The 25329-nt window shown below is 36.9% G+C and overlaps 1 long non-coding RNA gene across 2 annotated transcripts in view; it reads left to right on the top strand.

The window, feature by feature from the left end:
• LOC109455492 (uncharacterized) overlaps positions 1-25329 on the top strand; it is a 108270-nt gene that overhangs the window by 64866 nt on the left and 18075 nt on the right. Inside the window, exon 3 of one of the 2 annotated variants that reach the window (XR_012494750.2) lies at positions 17840-17932. This is a non-coding gene — a long non-coding RNA (uncharacterized LOC109455492). Of the gene's footprint in view, positions 1-17832; positions 17933-25329 lie in introns of both variants that reach the window. The other variant, XR_012494749.2, reaches the window with a different exon arrangement.

Below are 25329 nucleotides of genomic sequence, written 5' to 3'. Positions count from 1 at the left end.
AATAGTCTTATTAATATAGAACAAAGATTATTTTTAAAACATTTCTATTTGGTTACTGAAAAACACATAAAGGTCCTTTAAAAGAAAAGGATTAATCCAATTCCCCCTGGCTTTTCTTTCTTCAAAACTTTCTCTTTGATGAGGTTGTATCAGTAGAATGGAAGCAGAGTAAACTTCACAGACTTGCACACGGTTGATACTAAACAAACATTTGATCTGATGAAATCTGTAGCCAGTTTGGACAGGACCAGCCTTAGTAGGGAAGTCCTAGAAGAGTTTTGGGGCAGAAGCCCCTCCCTGCCTGGTCAGCCCCTGAGGACAGAGGCAGAGAGAACTCGTGGGTGACTAAGAAACAAAGAAGGGAACTGTAGAGAACGGGAGGTCCAGAAAGAGGAAGTGGAGAGGGGGCTCTGCAGGCTCTGTAGGCTCAGCACCTACAGACCTGAGAGAAATGGCAGCAAATCCCTGCCCCACAGTGGAGTGAGGCAGTCACCTTGTGGCTGGTGGGACCGCTGCTAAAATTTTATGCAGGATAAAACATAAAAATTGCTCCTTAAGGCCCGTTTATTATTATTTTAACCAGTTTGAGAAACATATTGATTCCTGAAATATTTTCAGCTTAACCTTCTTATTTTACAGAAAAGGAAATTCAAGTTTAGAAAGGTGACATGAATTACGGAAAATAAAATAAAATGAATAATCTATGTTCCATTTCATAGAAAGGAATGTCTTTTTAAACAAAGACTAGGAACATACTATACTGGCTGTGTTTGGGGCTCAGGTGTTGCTGAGTCGGGTACAGCTTACCATAGGTGATGAAAGCAGGAAGGGATGGGATAGAGAGAGACAGAGAGACAGAGAGAGAACACAATGGTGAGGAATAGAATCCTTTTTCTTTTCAAGTTCAAGTGTGGAACTATCAATCCGACAAAGAATTAGTCAGCTACTCTAGCCAGCTGAATTTTTTTCTCTTGGGAGTCAGCACAAAGACAAAAGAGATATTACCTTGGTTGTTCATCAGACCACCAGGTGGAAGAGTCTACTGGGTCTTTGCCAAAGGAGAAAAAGTGTCACCCTCTCATGCTCACCGGGGAACCCTGCAACAAGGAGTACATTGTTCACCAAAAATCTGCAGTCACTGAGTAAGGTGTGAACGATGGAAACTATAGGAACCTATAGATTTCTAATTTATTCTCTGTGTAATAGTGTGAATTACCATTCTTTGATAAAGAGATAAAATATTTCAAAGATTAGTGAAGATCCTTATTAGGATTTCTGAAGCCAAGGTTCCTATCTGACCCTCATAGGGTAAAACTAATGATGCATAGGATGGCAAGACCTGGGCCCCAGGCCCTTGGAGTATTCGGGGGTAGCCTGGTCATTTACATAGATTCAGTGTCACCTAGATTCAAATTCCAACTGTACCCAGTTGGGCTAGTGTGATCTGGAATACGTCATTTAACATCACTCTAAAATGAGAAAAAATTCCATACTTCATATAATTATTGTGGAGATGGATTGAGATAATACTTGTGAAAATTTCTAACATATTTCTATGCACATAATAAGCACTCAGTGAGCGTTTTTTCCTCCTTTTGCACTCATGCAGTGAAGTGTCCTACCAGCAATATCTTAATGTGAGGCTGTCACATGAGAGCCTTCTAAGTACCTTTAACTCTAAGGAGCTGCCAACAATGTGGGGCAAAGCAGGTAGATGCAACTCGCCTAGGTAACAAGGCAGCAGGTGTCCTTTGGCAGCTTGGAACAAAGCCTGCATCAGACCCCTTCGGACCGTGATACCTTCATGAGACTGAATGTGAAATGCTTAAAAAAGGAATTTGTTTCTTGAGCTGCAGAAATGGGAAGTAGGGAAGAACGTGGAAAGGTTCAATTGTGTTATGTGAAATACATCAGGGCAGTCGAAGATCTGGGCATTTGTTTTCAGCTGGAGTTTCAATCAGGAAGTTAGTATTTCAGCAAAAAGGAGTTACGGTTTTTGTTTAGCCACTAGAGTGACATGTAACTGTTCCCATTCCCACATCCGGAACACATAATGGGGCAGAATATCAAACACAGAGCCCTAATAGCAGAAAGCCAGGAAGTCCTAGCAACAGACAAGCCCAAAGAGGGAAGCCTAGTGTGTTAATACATAAAGATATTTTAGAGAGCAGATTAATGGAAGTCAGAGTCCCTTAAGCAGTACAACTTGTGATGATGGTTTGTTACCCAAAATCTGAGCTTTAAGCACTTCAGATTGAGGCTGAGAGGGTATCGTGGAAGGAGAATGGGATTTGGACATTCCTGAGTTTTAATCACAGCTCATATGAGTTCTGACAATTAAGTTCGTGAATTCTTCCTAGAAAAAATGCTACACACCTCATTGCTGAATATCTCTATGGTCACCTTCCAAGTGGTCACCTTCCAAGTACTCCCCTTGGGAAGCTATGCACCAATGCCAGCACCTAGTCCACCCTTCAAAGCAATTTTGGAACTCTTTTTCTGGAATGGCCATCAGCACGGTCATCACATTACCCTTGATGTCCTGAATGTCATCAAAATGTCTTCCTTCCAATATTTCCTTTATCTTCAGGTAAATAAAGAAGTCATTGGGGGCCATATCAGGTGAGTAGGGAGGGTGTTCCAATACAGTTATTTGTTTACTGGCTAAAAACTCCCTCACAGACAGTGCCATGTGAGTGGTACATTGCCGTGATGCAAGAGCCATGAATTGTTGGCGAAAAGTTCAGGTCATCTAACTTTTTCACACAGCCTTTTCAGCACTTCCAAATAGTAAATTTGGTTAACTGTTTGTCCAGTTGGTACAAATTCATAATGAATAATCACTCTGATATCAAAAAAAGGTTAGCAATATTGTTGCAACAAGTTCGCGAATTCAATTGGCCGACCTCATAAGTACCACTGTACGATGATGCTCTGATTCCCTCAACTTCAAGCTGGTAAAATGCGCCCTTAAAGAACTGTTGAATTGTGGTACTGGGAGCAGAAGCAGAAGCAGCAGTGGTAATAAAAGCCAACCGGAGGAGAAGGAGTCCGAAAGGTCAGTAGGAGCTAAAACCTCTGGAGAAATAATTCCAAGTCAACACCACTCAGAGAATACCAAGACTTGAGGTAGGGAAATCCCACTATGTTGTTATATCCAAATGGCAGGATTGAGGCCAAAATAGTAGCCTGGTCAAGATCAGGGGCCAACTGGAATGGAACGGAGTGGAAGCAAGAGTGAAATAAAAAGGATACGAGGAAATTAGTGAGAAAACCGCTAAATGAAGAACCAGTCTGCCTGGATCACAGCTCTGACACTAGCTGACCACAGGACCTTGACTGGTTCCTTCGTTTCCCTGTATCTCAGTTTCCCATTTGGAAAATAACAGGATTATGTAGTTGACTTGAACCATCCCTTCCAGCCTTAAGAACTCTGTGAATCTCTTTTATTAAATGCTCTAACAACAGCGATGGTCTTGACAAGCGTCATGGATGACTACACTCAGCTGTCCACAAGACCTGAAGCATTTCATTCATCCACATCGAGGCAACTCAAAAACTTGAAAAAAGGAGACAGAAAATGGAAGAAATCTACCCTCAGACTTTCCTTAGGAATTTTCCCCCAGAATCACGAAAAGAGATAGATACCAATACCCTGAAATATTTTTATATGCTTATACAACTATAATAATGCTTTAAAGAAGTATAAGCTTTCAAAGTCAAAACAAAACCTATTTTGAAAGAAACACCTTACTCTTCAGGTTTATGTACTTCTTAAAGGTAAAACGTAGCCTGGGAATTTTTCCTCTGAGATTTCTGCAACAGCCAAAAACAAATATAACTCCGTTGACAAATAACAGTTCTCTATTACGACTTAACAACAACAACAACAAAAATCTTCTCATAAAAATTTAATCTTGGGAAAACATATATTCTGCATAAAACAGCAATAATGGAACCAATAGCTATCATTTCTGTCATTTACACATTTAATTGCTTTACCAACAGCTCTATGAAAGGACAGGTGATAAACCCGAAATGGCATTTGGCTCTCTCCTCTTGGGTTGAGAAATTTAAAGTAATTCTTGAATCTGATGCAAAAATAGACTATCATCTATTAAGAGTTATCTTTTGCTTGTGACTCCACCCAAAAATCGGAGACATGTACTCCACTTGTCAGCCCTTGCAGGGCTATGACTGATACCAAGAGGAAATATTTCAAAGCAAAAAGCAATAATATTTGATGTCAGAAGTGAAAAGAAACAAATTGCTCATTTTTGATTCTCCCAAAGGTACAGCCTATGACCCATATCTACCACCAGCTGCCTTCCTCTTTTCTAAGTCTGGTATTCACCTATGATAAGTTAATATTTTTTTTTTTTTAATTTTAAAAAATCAATTGCAGGTTCTCCATTACATCGTTTCCTACAAGACTGGTTTTCTTAGCTGCTGTTGCTATATAATTTTTCCAAAATTTTGTGAGTATTTTTTTAAAAATAGGTAATCAGAAGTTGTCTACTAAGAAAAATAGTAATATCAGTGGAGAATAGCATTTTTCTAAAGGCTGTCCAACTATTTAATGCTTAATAACCTCTGTAGAGATTATGCCAATACATAAACTGTTTCTTAGATATATCAGTTGAACAAAGTTTTTGGGAAAAAGTGGGCCAAAATCGCCAAATCTATATTCAATGAATGTAAATTATGCCTCAATTAGCTCTGTTATCCTATCAAATGGTAGAAACGTGTTGAAATGTGAAAAAAGTGTTAAAACGTCTTTTCCCAAAGGGCCATACAAGCCATCAAGGCTTGCCAATATGAACAATTCTGATTCTCTGTCATGAGACATATGTCAGACATGTTATAAAATAAATTGTACACAGACACACAAATAGAAATAGAAATGAAGACTCTGGATCACTCGGAGTATCGTGAGTAACGAATTACGGTATGATAGCCTTAGATAAATACAAAAATTATTAAAAGCAAAACTACTACAGAAAACATTTCCAGACTTGCAAATCCCAAAGGTAATACTACATTTGTAAATAGAACTGTTCAATAAAAATCAAACAGTTTTGAGATTATGGAAGACTTTGAGTAGTTCATAAATCTAAAACATATTCAATAATGTTAAATGTTTTAATATTTTATAATAGCAATAGCTGACATTGGCAGACTATAAATGTCACCATATTTGATACCTTAAAATGTATTATCCCAATTAATTGTCACACAACCCTCATAGCTAAGTATTATTTATACTCATTTTATAGAGGTAAACTTCCCACAATCATGCACATTCTGGGCATCTTCAAACCAACTATTTCTTCCTGTCTCCTTTGATGCTTGTTTCTGGCCTTTCTGTTCCTTCAGAACTGATCTGTGCTGACTTTTCTATCAAAACTCAAAGACATTGTTGATCACAGAAAGCTAATTAGTGTTAAAGTGATCACAGAGGTTAGAGGCTTGATGTACAGTCTTAATAATATTTGTATTTTAACAGGGTCCTTTATGGTTTTACGTAACTAACGTAGATATATCCCATTTATTGGAAGCCATTGAGAGGTGTTTGAGAACATAAGCCCTCTAAATATCCCCAAATAACTAAATGTATTGCCCAGGACTCTGACTTCAAGTGACAAAACTACCTTTCAAACCTCACAATTTCCATGACAAGAAAGAATTGACTAAAGAACTTTCTAAACAGATGGTTAAAAGCTCTGATTGGCAGCTTAAGTCAGATGCCCACTGGATAATAGAAGTGTGACCAGGGCAGAGGAGCAAGACGTTGACAGCCCTTATTCATTCCTTAAAGGGTTCTCTTTCCTTTATTTCTCATTCGTATTAATCTGGCTCAAAGTGACTAAAATGTATGTATGTACAGAGGAGCAAAACTCCTTAAAAATTTACATGAATTTGATTTCAAATGTCTGCAAGTCAGAAGTCATGATCCCAATAGAAGCTGAAGCTTTTTAAGTTTAAGGTATTTAAAATGACAACTTTGACATAAGGATAGGGTACAGTTCCACAGACTTGGACACAGTTTCAACTCTAACACTCCCTAACCATGGAAACTTGAGTAAGCAGCAATCTCTCCGACTGGTATGGCTAATTTGAGACGCAGAAGAAAGATACTTGATAAGTTCCGTGTCTCCCCCTTCACAGAGCCAAACAAACAAAACCAATTAGATTCAAATTTACATACACACACACACACACACACACACACACACACACAAACCTACACGCATGCATCCTCCTACTGCCTTAGAGGAGTTAATACACGCAGTCCTTCAAAGATGGGCTTATTCTCTGCTGTGGCTGAGACAGTGCTGGAACTTGACTCAAGCTGTGATGCATTAGACAAGGCCAAAGGTACTTGGGATGATACAGAAAAAAGATTGCTTCTTTCCTGTTCCACTTCCAATTCAGCCTCAAGTTCCTTTTCTCTCTTGACATATTTCTTTATTGCCTTTGAAATTCAGCTCTTACTCACAGCCTCCTTCTTTTATTCATGCACATAAAAACCAAGCCATTGTTATCCTAAAACCCATTTGGGTATTCTCTAAGGGGAGTGAGCAGCGATGGTGCTGGGAGGGGGAGTGAACAATTGCCTGCATCTTATTTTGTCTGTTATCTGGTGCCATGTCTTAAGCTAAACAACTCTGTCCAATCCTTCTTTTCCAATGATTTCAGTGAAGGAAGAATGACAAAGCAGCTTGCTTTTAAAGCATGGAAAAAGAGGTCGTGATTATTCCTCCTAGAAATCTCATTTCAAAGACCAGACTGGGTTATCCTGATTATAGATTAGGAGTCCCCCAGACAGCCCCCAGCTGACCTCACAGAAGTTTCTTGAAGTGAAAGCCCTTTCATGCTGTCACCAAAACGCTGACCCACAGTTGTACTCGGAAAGCACTGCTCACAGTCCTCTCTGAAAACCAAACATTATTGGGCTATATCTTCAGCCCACCGGAAAACAACTGCAAAGCTGCTGCAGTACAAATGAACTTCTTTGAAATTTAAGTAATTGGTCAGTAAAGTTTATTCCGGATGAATATTGATTTGCCATACAGTTTCTTTAATCTTTATAATACAGTTTTTCAACCAGCTTTCTAGTTCTCAGATCTGAGTAAAATTACTCTTCATCCGGAGCTCTCATTATGCCATTTGCGGACTCTTTCTGTTCCTGGCTCTGCTCCTGGTCTTCCTGAGTGGCTATACCAAAAACTGGAAAGGATAAGCGAAAAAAAAGTGTAGCAGGGAGAACACTGGTAAATCTCTCAGAGGGGATGAATTTTAATTATAGCCTCACTTCCTTCGAGCCATTTAATATTGCAGGGTCACTTTCCCATATCTGTAAAATGGGCACAGTACTTTCCCTGTATATTTCACAGCGTTTTGTAGGGTGCCATGGTTTAAACAAAAATGTCAGTCATCCTTGATAAAATGTGTTTCCTAAAAACAAAGGAAGAAAAATCACACACACAAACACACACACACACACAGCATAAGAAATTTATTTAAAAATTTTATCATATCTGATACATTCAACTATATGGCTTGTGCATCACTTTTTATTAAAAAAGAATCAGAACTTATTTTCAAAAAAGGTCACAGGTATACTTAATAGACCTACAAACACAAAGCTCACTATTTACTGATAGTCTATAAATAACTATTAACATAAAGGCTTTTTCCACACATACATTTAATAAAAACTGAACCCATTTAAAATCATGGAGGAATATTTTCTGCACTAAAAAAAGTACGGTTTTACTTTTCAATATGTTACTTTTTCAAGATAATCAAAATGTACAAGGCATCTCTTCTTCATAAAGCGAGTTAGGAGGCAGCCCTCTTTTCCAGGGACCCATGGCCAGATGTGACTTACCTGTTCACACACAAAAACTGATTTAAAATGAAAGTCAAAGAGCTCATGACATAATATATAAATGGTCCTAAATGTCATCACTCTTCCAGGAATCAAATGGTTTGTATAAGCACATACATTGCTCCACAGGTTCATTTATCAGCTGCTCCCATGAACAAAACAGCACAAGTCTTTCAGCAATACAACAGGACACATCTATAAAAGTCATTCATTTCCTTAAGTGATTTCAGAACTAAATTGCATTGAAAAATATCGTGATTTCAGGCAGCCAACTCTGCCATTTAAAAAAAAAAAAAAAAAAAACCTTCCAAATATCCCTTACTTACTTTTGTAAAGCAGTGTGTAAAAGCACACAGAGCAGTGCACACAAAAGCCACAAGGCTATGGGCGGCCTCCTCAGCAGGGCGGTGCAGTTGGCTGCACAGAAATCCTAGCCAGGTTCTACAGTCATACAGAGAATTAGCAAGTCCTAGTATAGTCCCAAAGAAATCTGACTGAGCGTCACATCACAAAATCAGAACATGGGGGGAAGGGAACAGAAAATCTATGTACCTGACTCTCCATTTCAAAATCTGATCCCTAGAACCTCTCAAAGTTGATCAAGGTAAAAGGAAATGCTGTGCATGAAAATGCTTTGTAAACTGTAGAGTCCTATATAAATGCGAAATATTATTACCAAGTAGATCTAGCATGTCAGAGGACACTGGTTTTGGTTTCAAGTATAGTGAGGAAATGATAATAGTGGGCAGTTCAACAGTTTCTAAGATGACTGCAGATTTTAATTATTCATTTCCAAATGATCTGGTCCCTTATGATTGTGTTCAGTTTGAATATTGAAATTGCAGCAACCAGAACACAAAACAAAACCCCTCAAAACTAACCAAAACAGAAAAACAAGCTTCATGAGTAAACAAATGTGGTGTATTTACAAAGTGGAATCATACTCAGCACCGAAAAAGAAAGCAGTATGATACAAACAACATGGATGAATCTTAAAAATTTTATAACAAAAAAAGCCAGATACAAAAGACCACATACTATATAATGCCATTTTATGATGCTCGAGAACACTCAAAACTTATCTATAGTCGAGTTGTATACAAAATCACCAGAGTTGTGCAGAGGGTGGTACCGACTTGACTGGAGGTAGAGTAAAGAAACTGTCAGCCGAAGGAGATGCCCTGTATCTTTACTGCATATTGTTCACCCAGGTACATACATGTGTTAAAACTCATCCAACTCTACATGTAAGATCTATACAGTTGCCTATACATGTTTTTATCCTCAATGTATTTTTCCTCTCTTTTCTTCTCTCTTCTTGTTTCCTCTCCTCACCTGTCCCCCCTCCTCTCCTCTCTCTCTCTTTCTCTGTTTCTCTCTCTCTCTCTCTCTCTCTCTCTCTCTCTCTCTCTCTCTCTCTCTCTCTCTCCCCCCCTCCCTCTCTCAGTCCCCTCTCTGCAAAGACAGCAGCCTTTCTATTTACCTTCGTCTCTCTCCACTATCTTTCCTAGTCCCTGAGGAAGTAAAGTCCCTTCTCCTTAATTTCTATGAATATTGACCTAAATTTTAAACTGGATTAACCCTAGGCAATCCTCTGAAATTCAGAGCAGAAACTTCCCTGAACTAGATCCTGTTTTCCCTGAGCCTGAGATCCTAAGAGCTTCTGCTCACCCTCGGGGAGAGACTATGGCACTGAAGGGATTGATGAGGCAGGAGACATTGGAGGTAAAGGAGAACAGGAGTCTTTTCTAGCTCTGCTACGAATCACCTGAAATATTTTTGAATGATTCAGCTAATCAAACTGATTAATGATCTTAATATGATTTTTTTTAAACTTGGGCTTTATTATCCCAGAGGGAACTTATCTTGACAGCTTCCTAAATTATCCAGGGAAACCACTTCCAGAATCTCTAGGACTATGTACGTTATCCACCAGGTTAACTTAACTACTGATTGAAATTATTGCACAGAAGTATTTAACAGCCTGAGACCTAAACTCTAGTCAGTGAGCAGTCCTTCAGAAGCCATGGTGTTATGTAACAACCCCCACAGAAGTTGTTGGATCTTAGACCAAAATAAAATCCAAAGATGAAATAAATTGCCTCAATGATTCTTGAACAATATACCATACTTGGACTTTCAGAAACACTATTTACCCTTTAGGTCAAAGAGCCAAGAATTCCATTCATCTATTAATCTAGTCCACTAGACATCAAACAATGAAACAGATGACAATGGTTATCTCTGGGAAGAGGAATCATAGGACGCCTTCCCTACCTTACTCACCTCTATAGTTGTTTGTTGGTTTGTTTTTACAATTAGTATATTGTTTTTATAATCACAAAAAAGACTAAAGATGCAATAAAAAAATACTTCTAGGATGAGAAAGAAATGTATGGGTAATTATAACAGCCTACACCCTTTTGTTGCTCATATTTTATTAAAAACGTAAACCTGGACAGATGTGTCAAAAGATAATGTTATATAATAAAAACCATGCAGAACAATGACAAAAAATCCTGACATTGACAGCAATTTATACTCTTCTTATATGATTTCCAAGACAAGATGCTGTGTGAGCACTATGAGACTTAAGACTTTTATAGAAGAAATCAATCCTTATCTAAATCATTTTCTTAATATTTTAATATTCTACTTATATAACATGGTAGATAAAATGGGGCAGCTGAATTGCTAGGCCTATTCATTATTCCTGCAAAGATCAACATAACACTGAGTGAATACCTTAAGCTTTCATTTTAAAATATAATATTGAAATAAGAAGATTCAATTTTATAAAGGACTCAATTGAGATGGTGCCTCCCTGAAATTCAGCAGAAGTTTTTGTACTTGCGCTTTATGGGTTTTAACTTTCCATCGAATTAGGAAAATAGACTCCAATATACTAATGAGTAAATTTAGCACCATATTATACCAAACGCCTGCACATTAGACTTCAAAATGCAGTATGATCAAAAGCTAAAAACAATCATGAATAATTCAGATCACCTCATATATGTCAGAATAGAAAAAGAAAGATATTTTATTTGGAACAGGAAAGACTATTCAGCATAAAAGGTCATTACATGAGACCAGAGCCAAATAAAAGTATTTTGGAACACATATCCTGTGCTCAGGTATCTGAGACAACTTCTTTAAAAATGTAAAATGATATAACATGATTTAATGTCCCTTCCTCATTACCTCTTGTTACCTCCAAAGATGTAACACTGAGTATCCAAACAACTCTCCATGGACTGCCTGTCATGCCTTTTGTGTGACATACAAAAGATACAAGGTACAACCTGAGGTCTCTAGTGCTTGAGTAAAAATGCTACAACAGAAAAAATTAGAGAACACAGGACAAAAAAAAAAAAAGAAAAACAAAAAAGAAAAGAAATAAAAAGGGATTCCTCCTCCTTAATACACCAAAGTATCTAAAAACGGGAGGAAGGAAGAGAGGACAAAAAGAGCAGGCAATATATTACCACCCTGAAGATCTCTGGGGACACAGATGCATCCTATTAAGTGGAAGGGAAAAAGTAAGACTAAAGATTAAAATTTTAGTAGAAGGAATTTTTTAAGAACTAGACTGATCAAAAAGTCATGGAACCTGATGAACTTGTCATTTGATGAGCTTTAGCTTGCTGAAGAGAGTGATTGGAGAAAATAATATGATTTCAGGTATGTTCCCCCAACAAGATTATTTATAGTTATTGTTAATCTAGAGGAACAATGAGAGATAATATTGGAAAGGTAAACTGAGTCTAAATTGTGAGTATCTTGAATTATGAGCACTTGAAATATATCCTGAAAATAAGGGAGAACATTCAAGTTTCGAGAGCAGGTCAGTACAGACCTTCAGGAAGGTTAATTGGGCTGTACTGTGTAAGGTAGATTAAAGATGCAGAGCTGGAGACATGGAGCTTGGAGAGGAAGTTGTTACAATAATTCTGATGACTCATAGTCATGGGGCTTACACCTGAGTGATGGCCATTGAAACGGAATATAAAGGACAGACAGCAATAGTGTTTTACATGCAGAATATAAAGATCTTGACAACCATCTCAATCTAGGGAGTAAGAATAAAGGATAATTAACTTGAAGTTCTTGAATCTAGTTCACGATCACCATGGGCTGCTGCTACTACTACTACTACTACTACTGTTACTCCACACACACACACACACACACACACACACACACACACACACACACATTTAAGGGAAAGAAAACATGCACGAGTAGTGGTATTTTAAGAGAAAATATGAAGAGATCAATATGGCCTAGAATCATTTCTCCTTTCCAACTCATCAAAAAACTTCCTCACTCCCTATGCCACAACTTTCTCCCAAAGATGCTGCTACTATAACCATTCATTCTCCCTTTCTCTGGGAATGGAGCTGGTCCATTACGGTAGAATTTACAGAATGCTGAGGCAGAGAGGTAAAGAAGACACATGACTCATTGAGAGATGTAGCTGGAAGTCCGGAAACACAAATGCTGAGTCAGATTTCCTGAATCTTAGATCAGAGGTCATTGTAATGCATCACAATAGGTGCTTTCTGTGGGTCCCCTGAGCATTTCTGGCTTCACCCGCACCACATACCCACTGTATGAACATTCCCAACACCGACAGCTGCAGAAACCAGCACCAGGGAATTTTTTCCTGCATAGATATTTTTTGGGGGTAGCTGGTACGTAATTACAAGCTGAATAGTTAGAGCACAGCACTCACCTTCATCATAGTTACTCTCCTAACTTAACTGGTAACAGGCTTGATGTTAGGCTGGTCCATTTAAAGTGCTTGTTTGAATCAAGATGCTAGGTGAGCATGAAGGAAATCAATACTTCTGAGGTCTGAATTCACAATTTCAGACCTGAACCCTGGCCATGGGCTGAGGCCTAGAAAGCCTCATGGACATCTGCTGCTCCCTCCTAATTGCACCCGTTTATTCAGTCATCCAAGATCCACTTATTAAAGGCCTACTTTGTGCCAGGCATGGTGCTGTCAGCTGGAATGCAGCAATAAACAAATCAGATTGGCCCTCAAGGAGTTCATGGCCTTGTCAGGAATACATCAGACAGAAAAGCAGACAGTTATACCTGATATAAGCAAGCAGAGGTTGCTACAAAAGTAATCAGCTGGCGTAGACTTAGAATTCTCAGAGAATGCTTTCCGAAATACAGACACAGGCTGAACCTGAGGGAAAAAGAGGAGTCAGCCAGGAGGGAGCAAGAATTAATGCTTCAAGCACGTGCTAAAATTCCAAGGCAAGAACAAACAAGGCTGAACATGGCAGAGCATGCAAGGTCAAAGAGTATCACTGGAGCCTAGAGAATGGGGGAGGTGGGGTTCGCAGGGGAAGTGGAACAAAAATAAGGAGGCCATTAAGACATTCTAAGAGCCATCTCATAAATGAAGGTCTTTGTAATTGAAGACCTTTGTAAAATAATTTGACAGGGAATTCAAGGGCCACATTACAGCACTCAAATTTATTTGGGGGACAGGTAACTTTGGAGGTTTAATGAGAATAAATTAGAATCAGAGGAGAATATTACTGACAGCTAGGAAACTAATTGGGGAGAATGAAGATGACTTGTGGTAGTGGAACTGGGGAGAAAGGAATAGATTCCAACACTGTTGTCACAGGCCTTGGTCTTAATTATAAGTGAGGAATGAGGGAAGGGATATGTGAGCAAAGGTAAGGTGTGATGATGGTTCAGAGCAGACTATAGTTCTCCCATTTATTAGCTGTGTGGCCTTGGTCAAACTTCTTAAACCTCTCTCCCTTGCTTTAATCATTTGTAAAATGTAAATAAAGACAAGACCCACCTTACAGAGTGCTTATGAAGATTAAATGTGATAATGCACATAAAATGGTCAACAATTACCCGGTACACATTCGAAGCTTGTGCTAATTAGGACATAGGCTCAGGGCTATAACAGATGACTAAGCAAACTATGTTTCCTTAAATAAGATAAAATGGATTTTTCTGGTATAAGCAGTCCATAAAAGACAAGTTGGATGGCCAAGGACCCTTCGATTTTGATGCTATGCCGTCAGTGAGATGATACACTCATCTACATGGCTCAAGACATCTCCATTCCAGCTAGTGGGAAAAAGAAAAGGAAAAGGGGAAAAGGAATGGTATATACAGCTAAAAGGTAGGAGTTTTGTCATAGAAAAGGGGAGAATACATATTCGGGGGACAGTTAGCAACATTCAATGTATCTCAATGTTATGTAAAAATATAAATTAACTGCTTGAAGGAGAGAAGCAAAGTAGGAAAAAAAGCATTTCTGGTGGGTGAGACATGGTGAACTTAAGACATAATATTTCCAATGTTTCATTGAAAGAGGATTTAGACAAAACAGTGTTATATAAAAATAATGAGGAAACCGAAGGATTTGATCTCTGCGTAATATGATATTGCAAAAATTAAAGTATTTAGAACAAAGCTACAGGATTCCACCCCCGAAATATTATGAATAAGCTGTTTTCAAGGAGACGGGAAATACTATATCCTAATATTGAAAGAAAAATGAGTAAACCCACAAGGGAGTTTCTATGGATTCTCCTTTTATGAAGCACTACATAACATCATGGAGGTAAATAATAATGGTTTTCCTCTTATGAAATGTATTCAAATGAAAACAAAGTGGGAACGTTTATGCCACTTTATGAACATTTCCTTTTAGGTAGTTCATGAGCTATGTGACGTCTCCTCTGGGACTCACACAGCCTCTAAGCAGGTGGGGCTGGCCACTTGATGATTGCAAAGGTCTTCTGCGCCATGTGGCAGTCCTCTGTAACGGCAGGACCTCTGGTCATCCACTGCCCTAAAACTTCATGCCTTCCAACCCCTGTCTCATCCACTGCAGGGGACTACCAGTTAGCTGTCTCTATTTTTGATCCTTCTTGCTTTTAAATCTGCCCATCGGTAAAGTCTCTAGAGAAAACATCAATTTTTCCACATCCCTGAGTAATGGCATCAAGTTTTTAGCTTCAAATTTTAATTTATTTTCATTTCTCCAGACTATATGGGTTATTTTTAGCTCTTTATGATTTGGCCAAAAGCAAAAATCAACAATTTTAACTGCCTGTGGTTTCACAAGAGGAGATAAATGACTTTCTGTGAACAGGGCACTTTCCCAAGCAAGAATACCCTGTACTTCAGCAGAGATAAGGACCCTACTGGGGCAGTCTGCATGGACTATTAGGTCTCCACGCATCTCTCGTCTGGCCTCTGCAGCACAGTTAACATGAGCTCAGCATTCAGCCTCCAGATCCAGGAAAGAAATCAGGGTTTGATCCTCCCATGGATCATTGTACCTACTTTCTTCCTTTAAATTAGTCCTGTTGTTATAAAGAACCATAGACTACCAGTCCGAATGGCTCCTGGCTGTGGTTTCTTTTTTGTTTGATTGATTGTTTGTTTTTAATCAGTGCAAGCATGTAATACAATTGCTTCTCCAATTGCTAGTGAGGTGGTAGTGCACTAAAATGTCCTCTACTCCTCCCTGCCTCCTGCAAATCCAGTCAGGTGGTCAGTGGAGATTTCTGGGGATGAGAGAGAGCAGTAATTTGGCCATTTTCTATTCAGAAATAGATTAATGTAATAAAGGTTTGTAATATAACCTTGAACAAGGAGGGGAAAAGTGCACCTTAGCAAAATAATGTAAGTGTTATTACAGGAAATAGGATCCAAATCATAGTAATGGGCAGGAAGGAAATCAATCCTCATGGTGGCAAGGTGTGTTTATTCTTAGACACTTTAGGAAAAGCCATCCACTGTCCACAGGACCAGGCTCTCTCCAGATCCCACCCCACCCCTCTCTCAACTACTCAGACCTTTTCCATCTGCAGTTCTTTTTTTTTTTTTTCCCAGAAGAGAAAGCCATTGACATTCCGTGGATGTCTTGAGGCTTTGGAATTAGTAAAAACAACACAACAACAACAACAACAAAAACTAGTTGTAAAGTTATTTTCATTATTTCGTAAAGAAGTGAGGGCACTAACAGAGGGACAAACATAAAAAGAGCTTAGGTACAGGGAGCAATTGCATCAAAATCGAGCACTGTTAATGTTTTATCTGATAGTTAAAAATTGTATTTTATTGTAGTTTTCATTTTTGTTCCTATTATTACTACAGATGACCATGTTTTCTCATGTTTATTGTTTACTGTTCACTTCCATTTCTCCTTCTGTAACCGCTCATTTATATCCTTTGTCCTGTAGTCTGATGTTAAATAATAGTAATGAGAGTGGATATCCGTGTCTTTTTTCCTAAATGTATTGGAAATTCCTCTACTGTTTCTCTATGAGTATGATTTCTGCTGTTAATTCCTGATAAAAAAAAGATGTTCCTCAGAAATGGATATTGAACTTCATCAAATGCCTTTTACGGTACCTATCATGTACTTTCCTTAATTACTGATATAGTAAATCAGTTCAATGGATTTCAGAATGCTGGGCCATCCTTACAAATAGAATTGAATGACAGTCAAACAAGTGCCCTTCAAGCTTTTGTGAAAATGAATATTTCTGAAGTCCATCATAAGGTTTGATATCTTTTCATCTAGAGTACTCAGTGTTACCGTATAATAAATAATACAATCTAGGAAGAGGGTATCCTGCAGGTATATCGATATCTATAATTCTCCAAACACTATTGGTTTCTACAGGCCAATCCTTTTCTAGTGAAAAAGAATTTTTTAGCTCTGAAATATTTAAAGATGTAGCCAATGCAAAGAGAATATTGAAAGTTTAGAACTGAAATTCACTTGCTACGGAAACTGCCTGAGGCCTGTATTACCATTAATATTTCTTTGACTGAAAGCCATTATAGTCGAATAATTATGCAATAAGTCTGCACTGCAAATCAATGGAACTCATATTAAATACCTTTCCTTTGAGGGGATTGAAATAAGAATGGGATTGAGAGTCAACAAGGGGGAAAGCATTTGTTGATTTTTCCTGTTTAAAATAACTTTCTTTTCTTCCCCCCTTCTTCTAGGTTCATTAAAGATACTGCAAATAAGTAAAAAGAAAAAAAATGCCTACCTATAATCTCACCATCCCCAGTAATAACAGATATTGCTAATTCAATGTACATATTTCTAATCAGTTTATATAGACATGAGTATTATTTTTAATTGAAATTCTGTTTGAATTAGTGTTTTAGGTTGGATTTCCCTGGAAGAAAACACCTTGATGCACAGATACAAGTAAAAGCAGTTCATTTGAGTGATGATTAGCTCAAAAGCCTTAAGATCTAATAGATTTGCCTTCCTAGGTTTTGAACTTGCTTGGGACCTGTCACCTTGTTCTTTCCAATTTCTCCCTTTTGAAATGGCAGTATTTATCTTATGCCTCTCAACCACTGTATCTTGAAAGCATATATCTTGTGTGGTATCACAGGTTCACAGACGGAGAAGAATTTTGCTTAAAGATGAATCATCTTGAATCCTACCGCCATCTGATTTAGATGATATTTAGATGAGACTTTGGACTTTAGACCCTAGAATTGATGCTATAATGAATTAAAGGTTTGGGGACTGTTGGAATAGAATGAGTGTATTTTGCATGAGAGAACATGAACTTAGGTGGGGGGTGGCCAGTGGTGGATGCTATGGACTGAATTGTGCTCCCCCTCCAGATCCATCCATTGAACCCTTAACCTCCAATGTGATGATAATTGGAGATGGGGCCTTTGGGAGATAGTTGGGTTTAGATGAGGTCATGAGGGTGGGGTCTTCATGATGGAATTAGTGCCCTTATAAGAAGAGACACCAGAGGTATCTCATTCTCATTTCCTTTCTCTTTCTCTCTCTCTCTCTCTCTCTGTCTCTCTCTCTCTCTCTCTCTCTCTCTCTCTCTCTCTCTCTCTCTCTCTCTCTCTCTCTCTCTCCTCTCTCTTTCCTTCCATGTAAGGACACAGCCAGGAGGCAGTCATCTGCAATCCAGGAAGAGAGCTCTATGACAACCTGACCATGTTGGCACCCTGATCTTCGACTTCCCAGCCTCCAGAACTGTGAGAAATACATTTCTATTGTTTAAGCCACCCAGTCTACAGTCTATGGTATTTTGTTATAGCTGCCTGAGCAGACTAGTCCAGCTGGTTTAATTCTAGGTTTGAGATCTGATTTCTCCTAACCATACACTGGCTGGTGCAGATGTATCAGGTGAGAATTAAGTTGGAGGGACAAGACAGCTGGACTGGTAGATAGACGGGAAGTTAATGTACACAAACTTTAATTCATGCAAAGCAGGAGACAGCACAGAACTAGGCAGATATAGTTCTCCCTTTTAACTCTTCCATAGACTACTCTGAGGTGCCACTCCCCGTTACAATCCTCTGGGAAGTAGTGAATGCCAAGCGAACACGTCCACTGAGCAACCTGCTGGGTCTGTTTCCACCTCACTGTGTTTCACGGCTTTCTTTGTCTCGCTTTTCTTTTTCCTCTATCTCACCGCACACATGTTCACACCTCTTTAGGCAGCAACATTTTATTTAATTATTGCCTCAGGTTCACTTTCTAGAGGACTGAGATAAGAAACACATTTTTTATAAATTTCTTTTGATAGAAATAGTCTAATGAACTTACAGGAAACAAAAATAATATATGCAAAAATTACTGAATTGGGTCATTTTATGTTTGAGATGACTATTCAGTTACCATTATCTTTTCGATTGTAAGCAATAAAGTTCCTATTTATAAGCTTGTATAAAAGCATGGTCTGAATAATAAAATATGCTTAATTGGATTCATGGCTTTTAGACAATTATTCCCAAATACCATGAATTGACAAAGTATAAACATGATAGGAGGTCTCAAATATAGAATCCTTGAACAGATTCATTTTAAAATTTATTACCGACATAGATTTATTTTTTTAAAAAACTAAATTGAATGTGTAAATAATAGGAAATAGAGAGAAATAGCTAATGGTATAAATAATAAAATTAAAATTGCAAATGCCCTTATTCTATAATGTGAAGTATCTCCACCTTACAGTGAATGCTGAAATGTGCTGCGAAGATTAATTTTAACAATGATAAATCTGAAGCCCCAAATTTTGGTTCAGAAATTTAAATGTACAAGAACTGCATAAAAAGAACCTGCTTTGACAGCAAAGATTAAACCTAGGGATTTTAGCTGATCACAAAATTTACATGAACACCTTTAAGAATCTAACCCAGTCTGACATTGTCTTAATAAGAGCATTTTCTCCACATGACTCAAAAGAAGTAGTGTATTAGTCTCCGTTTTGAAGACTGTTTTCAGGAATATTGTGTCTAGCTTTCGGAGTCAATGTGAATTGGAACACCACTAAAGTTGTTAACGTATTTAGAAAAAATAAGTCTAAAAGATTAGGAATATGAGAAACAAGTCATATGAAAAGTAAATGGTCAAAACAATTAGGGATATTTAACCTAAAGAAAGAAAGATTAGACAGCATGGAAGGATCTTGAGATTATGGTGGGTGAAATAACAGACAGAAAAAGTCAAGAACCGTACGATTTTACTTATATGTGGGATATAAAACTGAAAACAACAAAAGAACAAGACAAACAAATGAAGACACAAAAACTCATAGACACAGACAATAGCTTAGTGGTTACCAGAGGGTAAGGGGGGCGGGGGGTGGCAGATGAGGGTAAAAGGGATCAAATATATGGTGATGGAAGGAGAACTGACTCTGGGTGGTGAACACACAATGGGATATATAGATGATGTATTACAGAATTGTACACCTGAAATCTATGTAATTTTACTAACTACTGTCACCCTAATAAATTTTGATTAAAAGAAGAAGTAGTAGGAGGAGGAGGAGAGAGAGGAAGGAGGAGGGGGAAAGACTCTTGAGGAATTTGACAGCTATCTTCAAACAGTCGAAGGACTAGCATTAGAAAAAGATATAGACTTACAGATTTCAGATAATCCTAAGAGAGCAATTTCTAATGATGATGCTTAAGCTAATGTGGCAATGGCCTCCTCATGACTAGAAGTTTCCAAATAGAGGTTGAATGACCATTTGATTGAAATATTTTTACTATGTATTGTGAGTGGAATGGTGGGACAATGATCTCTATGGTTCTCTTCAACTCTAAGTTAATTGATGGAAGATCTTCAAAACATCTTTCTTTAATTTTGAAAATTTCAGGTTATAGGAATAACCTGTACAATATTATTGAAAAACACAATATTATGTGACTCTCACCTCAGTAAATTAGTTTTTAAGTAATAAAAAACAGAACAACAACAACAACAAACACACACATCTTCAAAGCCTAAGAATACTAGACAACTGTATTGTACAATGAAGCAAATGTATTCTTCTTTTAACTGTCATGGGCAACAAAGAAGCATTAATATCTAGGAAGAGAAGATGCACTTGCTGATATAACGAGCAGACCTGAAATGTGATTCAGGTGGGAAAAAATATGTCTGAGATTTGTTTTGTTTTGTTTTTATCAAAGCTGGGCAAGCACAGTTGGGGTGGGGATTCCAAGGGCAAAGGATTAACGCAGGGATTTCTCACCGTAAAACAGCACAGAATGACAAAGCCAAACCCTGATAGAAAACTCAGGTCACCAAAACCAAGAGTGGAATCATAAAGATTACGCAATGGAAAGACATCACAAGCAGGTATCAGAAATGGGGTGTGGAGTCAAGAATCTGGCCAGAGAGATAAAAACAGCGTCTGGGTAACAGCCGAGAGTTTGTTCCCTTGATACCCATTTAGGTGAAGTTTTCTGAACATGAGGTTGGAAGTTCAAAGCATGAACTATGAAAAATAAACATGAGAGAGAAAAAGAGAGGGGATTTGTTTTATAAACTGTTCTTCTCCAAGACTTGTTCCATATGAGATTGTAACCTTTCTTTTCATGGGTGTTCACATATCCTCTCTTTTATGAAAAATTATAATTGCGGATACTTTTATTTATTTTTTGTTGTTGTTTAATGCTTTCACTGGCGATAGGAAACACTAAGAAACCTGGGCCAACCTTTTCATTTGTTTTCCTTTCAATTTCACCAGTCTGTGAAATTTTGAAATAAGGCTCAGAATATCCATTCATGTGTGAAATTTGTTTTTGTGAGGTAATCAAGGTAATATGTTAAGTTTGGACTGAAAAAAAGAGTTTAAAAGAGTCAATTCATCTGGCAAATACAATCAATAACTGTACAAGTTATTTCCTTCATCCCACAACTTTATTAATGTTTAAATACTCAAATGTTTAAGATAACATCAAAATATTATAAAAAATACATAGAGGTTTTTTTTTTCATTTTGTTTTATATTGTTTTACTGTGGTTATTAACTGCTTTGATGAAGGCATTGTAACTAGCTTTATTGTTCTGTGAATAGCACATGCTCATTTGCAAAATGCAATACGGAAAAAGAAAAAAAGACAAAGTTAGTAATTTTCAATATTTAAATTTAGCCGACTTCAAATATTAAACATCATTGCCTAGGAGAATTTCTAAATGCATACAAGAACTTCTTAATATTTCAATCTCAAATAAAATATGTCTATGGCATAAAATTATAGTTGAAGCATGCAACTGTGACTACGTCCTGCTGAGTGTTTATTCCAACCATTATATCAATTCTTTTGAGGATTAAAATAAATCATGAATATGAGCTCTGTGCATATTTACACTTGTAAAATGTAAGAGACAATGTGTTAGCCATTAGGCCACAAGCAAGCATTATTTTTCTGAATCTGTTTCCAAATCTCATTATGAGGAAAAAATGAGACAATGTATGATATTCAACTGTGAGTTATTTTATCATTGAAAATTGTATCAGTCATGTCACAATACTAAAATGAAATCAAGCGTAATTGAATTTGATAATATTTCTAAACAAATGATTCAAAATCTTACAGCATTTTATATTATCTTCAGTTTTCATTGTGTGCAAATGTGCTATAAAACAGTGCCAATTGACAAAATACTAGTTAATATATTGCCTACTCTCATTTCTATCTAACCACCAATATTATAGATGTACATATCAAAATTGAAGAAATTAAAAGTGACATATACCATTCATGTAGAACATAAAAATACCATTTTTTCAAGAGCCCAATTAGAAGACCCAAAATAACGTCTGTCATTTTCTTATACTAACATATTCCAAATTAAGAAAGCAGCATGTTAACTGTAAATCTTAATTTATGAACCGCCTTTGGGAGGAAATAAATTCTGGGTGACTAAACTGTTTTAAAAATAACTTTACATTCATTATTTTAAGTAGTATTGAAGAAAACCTTCACATCTGCTCACCACTGTACTTTCAGCCTAATAAGGCGTCACCTAAAAAGAGCTAGTTTATCATATAACAGCTATATTAAATCATTTCATTTTTTCACACAATTTTTCTCCTAATACACTGCCAGAATCTCAGGAAGAAATGGATATTTTCTCTGCATAATTTTCTCCTAGCAGACTGCCGCTGAGAGCAAAAGTAGGTTAATAATAGATGTTCAGTGCCTCTTAGAGCATTACTGGCGTTAGGCAGCACAGAACTTGGGGTTAACACAGAAGTCACTTAGGGTCATTCTGCTGAGTAGATCTATAATAATATTTTGCTAGAAATCTCTTCCATGGAGTTTGAAAACTTTAATGTCTTCTCTCAGATTTCCAAAAAATTCCCAGGAGTTTACATTCCCAAATCTGACTCGGAGTTTCTCTTCCCAATACTAGCTCAGGTCAGGGTAACCTTTGAATCTCATGCATGCTAATTCTGTTCTGCCAGATGTGGAAACTAACACTCTTCCTTAATTTCTACAAAATTCACTTACTTATTTATTTTTGCATCTAGCAAAGTCTACTAATTATTTGCGATATTAGAAGTATTTACATCACAGAAACACAAAAAACTTAACATTTCGTATTAGGCAGTCTTCTTTTTCAAATACCATCACCTTCCTTATTCTTTTCCCCTTCCCCTTCCCTCTCCTCCTTCTTATTACTAATTCCCAGTGTTTAAAAATCTATAACCTGGCTCCAGCCTGTCACCATGGTATTTTATGCTATATTCTATCATCTTTTCCTCTTCTATGCTATTTCTCTGTCTCTTTTTCCTGTTAAGGGATTAAAATAGAAAAAGCTCATTTTTAAAAAAAAATGTAGATTAATTTCAAATGCCTCTTAACACCATGACAGTATAAAACCAATATCCAAGTAAATCATTTCGGATTCAAAAGTGTTTCTCAGTTTAAAGGCTCCCATCTAAAATTCAAAATTACTTGGAATAATAAAACCTTAAGTTACAATGATTCGAATATCTCCTGCTGAATGAACATGAACAAATTCTCTGGAGAGGACTTCGGGCAAGTAGCTCCTACCTAAGAATACACATATCTCAGGGAGTTGGATGCATAAGCCAAGTCACAGCATAGAGTCAGAAATCAAAGTTTATGAGCCCAGGATGTGTTTGGTTTGTGTGTTCATCTGAGTCAAATATTCCTATCTTTCTCTTATATGTTCAACTACTACTTTGTGGGGCAAATCGGTTATTAAAATTGTCCTTTAAAGATCGAGTGAGTTCTCCAGCAATTTACTGAGATATATAACACTCTTTTCTCTATTTCACCATTAGCAACCCAAAACGCAGATAAATTGATTTCCACTTTCAATCATGAAGGAGTACCGGAATCTAAAATTAACCAACTACCATAAATAACTAGAAAACTAGAAGAAATACAGAAAAAATATATATTTTCAAATATTGGACTGTAGTTAGTGTAGGGCTGTTATGTCAGAGAGAAATAAAACAAATGAGATAAACCTTATAATTGCTCATACTTTCTACCTTAAGGCAATTTCCATGCAATGACCCGGAAGTGACCGAAAACCACCTAGAGAAGGAGCTCAGATTTCAGTGAAGAAGAGGTGGCTAAAATTTCCAAGAAAGAGTACATGAGAGATAAAAGCTATGCACGGAAAAAGTTCTAGAAATTCATTTTGGGGTCACCTTAAGTCTGTGGCTGAATAGCAATCTGCATAATGTCTGACAGAAGACATTAAAGTTTTCTGGTTGGCCATGAGGCCAAACTAGAAACAACTTCTAGGGAAAGAACAATTTGCAGAAAGCTGTAAGATGAAAAATTCCCACATCTCACATATAGCCTGGAATCATTCAAGTTCCTAACAGCCAAAGCAAAAGGCCTTAGTGAGCATAAAGTATATTTATTAGAAACTGCATAAAATTCAGGCATTAGAATTGGGGTTGAAGTGTAGACTATCCTATATGCACCCTAAAGAAACTTTAAAACAAGCCTCAGAATGATCGAACTGACACATGAGTTAATCTTACTGTCTCCAGAAAAGTCCAGCACCCTTTACAGGAAAATAGCAAAATCTATGCATTTGATAACACAAAATTTAAAATGCCTATAGGTTTTAAAAATTTACATCATAAGAAAAAATATTTTTTAACTATGTATGGCGATGGATGTTACCTAGACTTATGGTGGTGATCATTTCACAATATATACAAATATCAAATCAATCATTACGCTATATACCTGAAACTAATATAATATTATATGTCTATTTGATCATAAATAAATAAATAAATAAATAAATAAATAAATAAATAAAATTTCTAGCATCCAACCCAAAGCAAGTAGATATATGAAGAAACAGGAAAAATGTGGCCAATAACTATGAGAAAAAACAATAAACAGAAACTTACTTAGGCTTGACAGTGATTCTGGAACTAACAGAGAAGGATGTTTAAACAGTTGATTTAAATTTGCTATACATGATCAAGAATGTAAGAGAAAAATGAAATTAATGAAGGGAATGTAAGATAAAAAAGAACAAAATAATGCTTCAAGAGATACCAAAGTAAAATTTCTGAAATAAAAACTTCATAGGATAAGAACAACAGATTAGACAATGCAGAAGTAAAGATCACTGAATGTGAAGACATAATAATAGAACTTTCCAAAATGAAGTACATACAGAAAGAGGGAAAAAGAAAAGGGACTGAAAAAACAAATGACTAGAGTCTCAGTGACATGTGGGAAATTATCAAAAGATTTAATAAATCAGCAACTGAATCTCACAAAAGAGAGAAAGGAGAAGAGGAAAAATAAATAATAATGATAATAATGAGGAGGGGGAGGTGGAGGAAGAGGAAGGGGAGGAAGAGGAAAGAAGAGAAATAATGGCCAAAATTTTTCCAAATTTGATGAAAATGATAAACTCATAAATCAAATATGCTCAATAAATCCCAAGTTGAAAGACCATAAAGAAAACCCCTGAAGGCTCATTATTATCCAATTGCTAAACGCTAGTGGTAAAGAGAAAAACATTTTAAAGGAGCCAGGAAAAGAAATAAATTATTTCAGTGCAACAAAGAATGACTGCAGATTTGTATCAGACACAGTGCAATATAAAAGACAAT

The sequence above is a fragment of the Rhinolophus sinicus genome, chromosome 3 (assembly GCF_057876585.1).
Source record: "Rhinolophus sinicus isolate RSI-liver-muscle chromosome 3, RSI-T2T, whole genome shotgun sequence".
NCBI classification, from domain to species: Eukaryota; Metazoa; Chordata; class Mammalia; order Chiroptera; family Rhinolophidae; genus Rhinolophus; species Rhinolophus sinicus.
The sequence above is the reverse complement of the archived record's forward strand: the minus strand, read 5'-3'. Positions and strand labels throughout refer to the sequence as shown.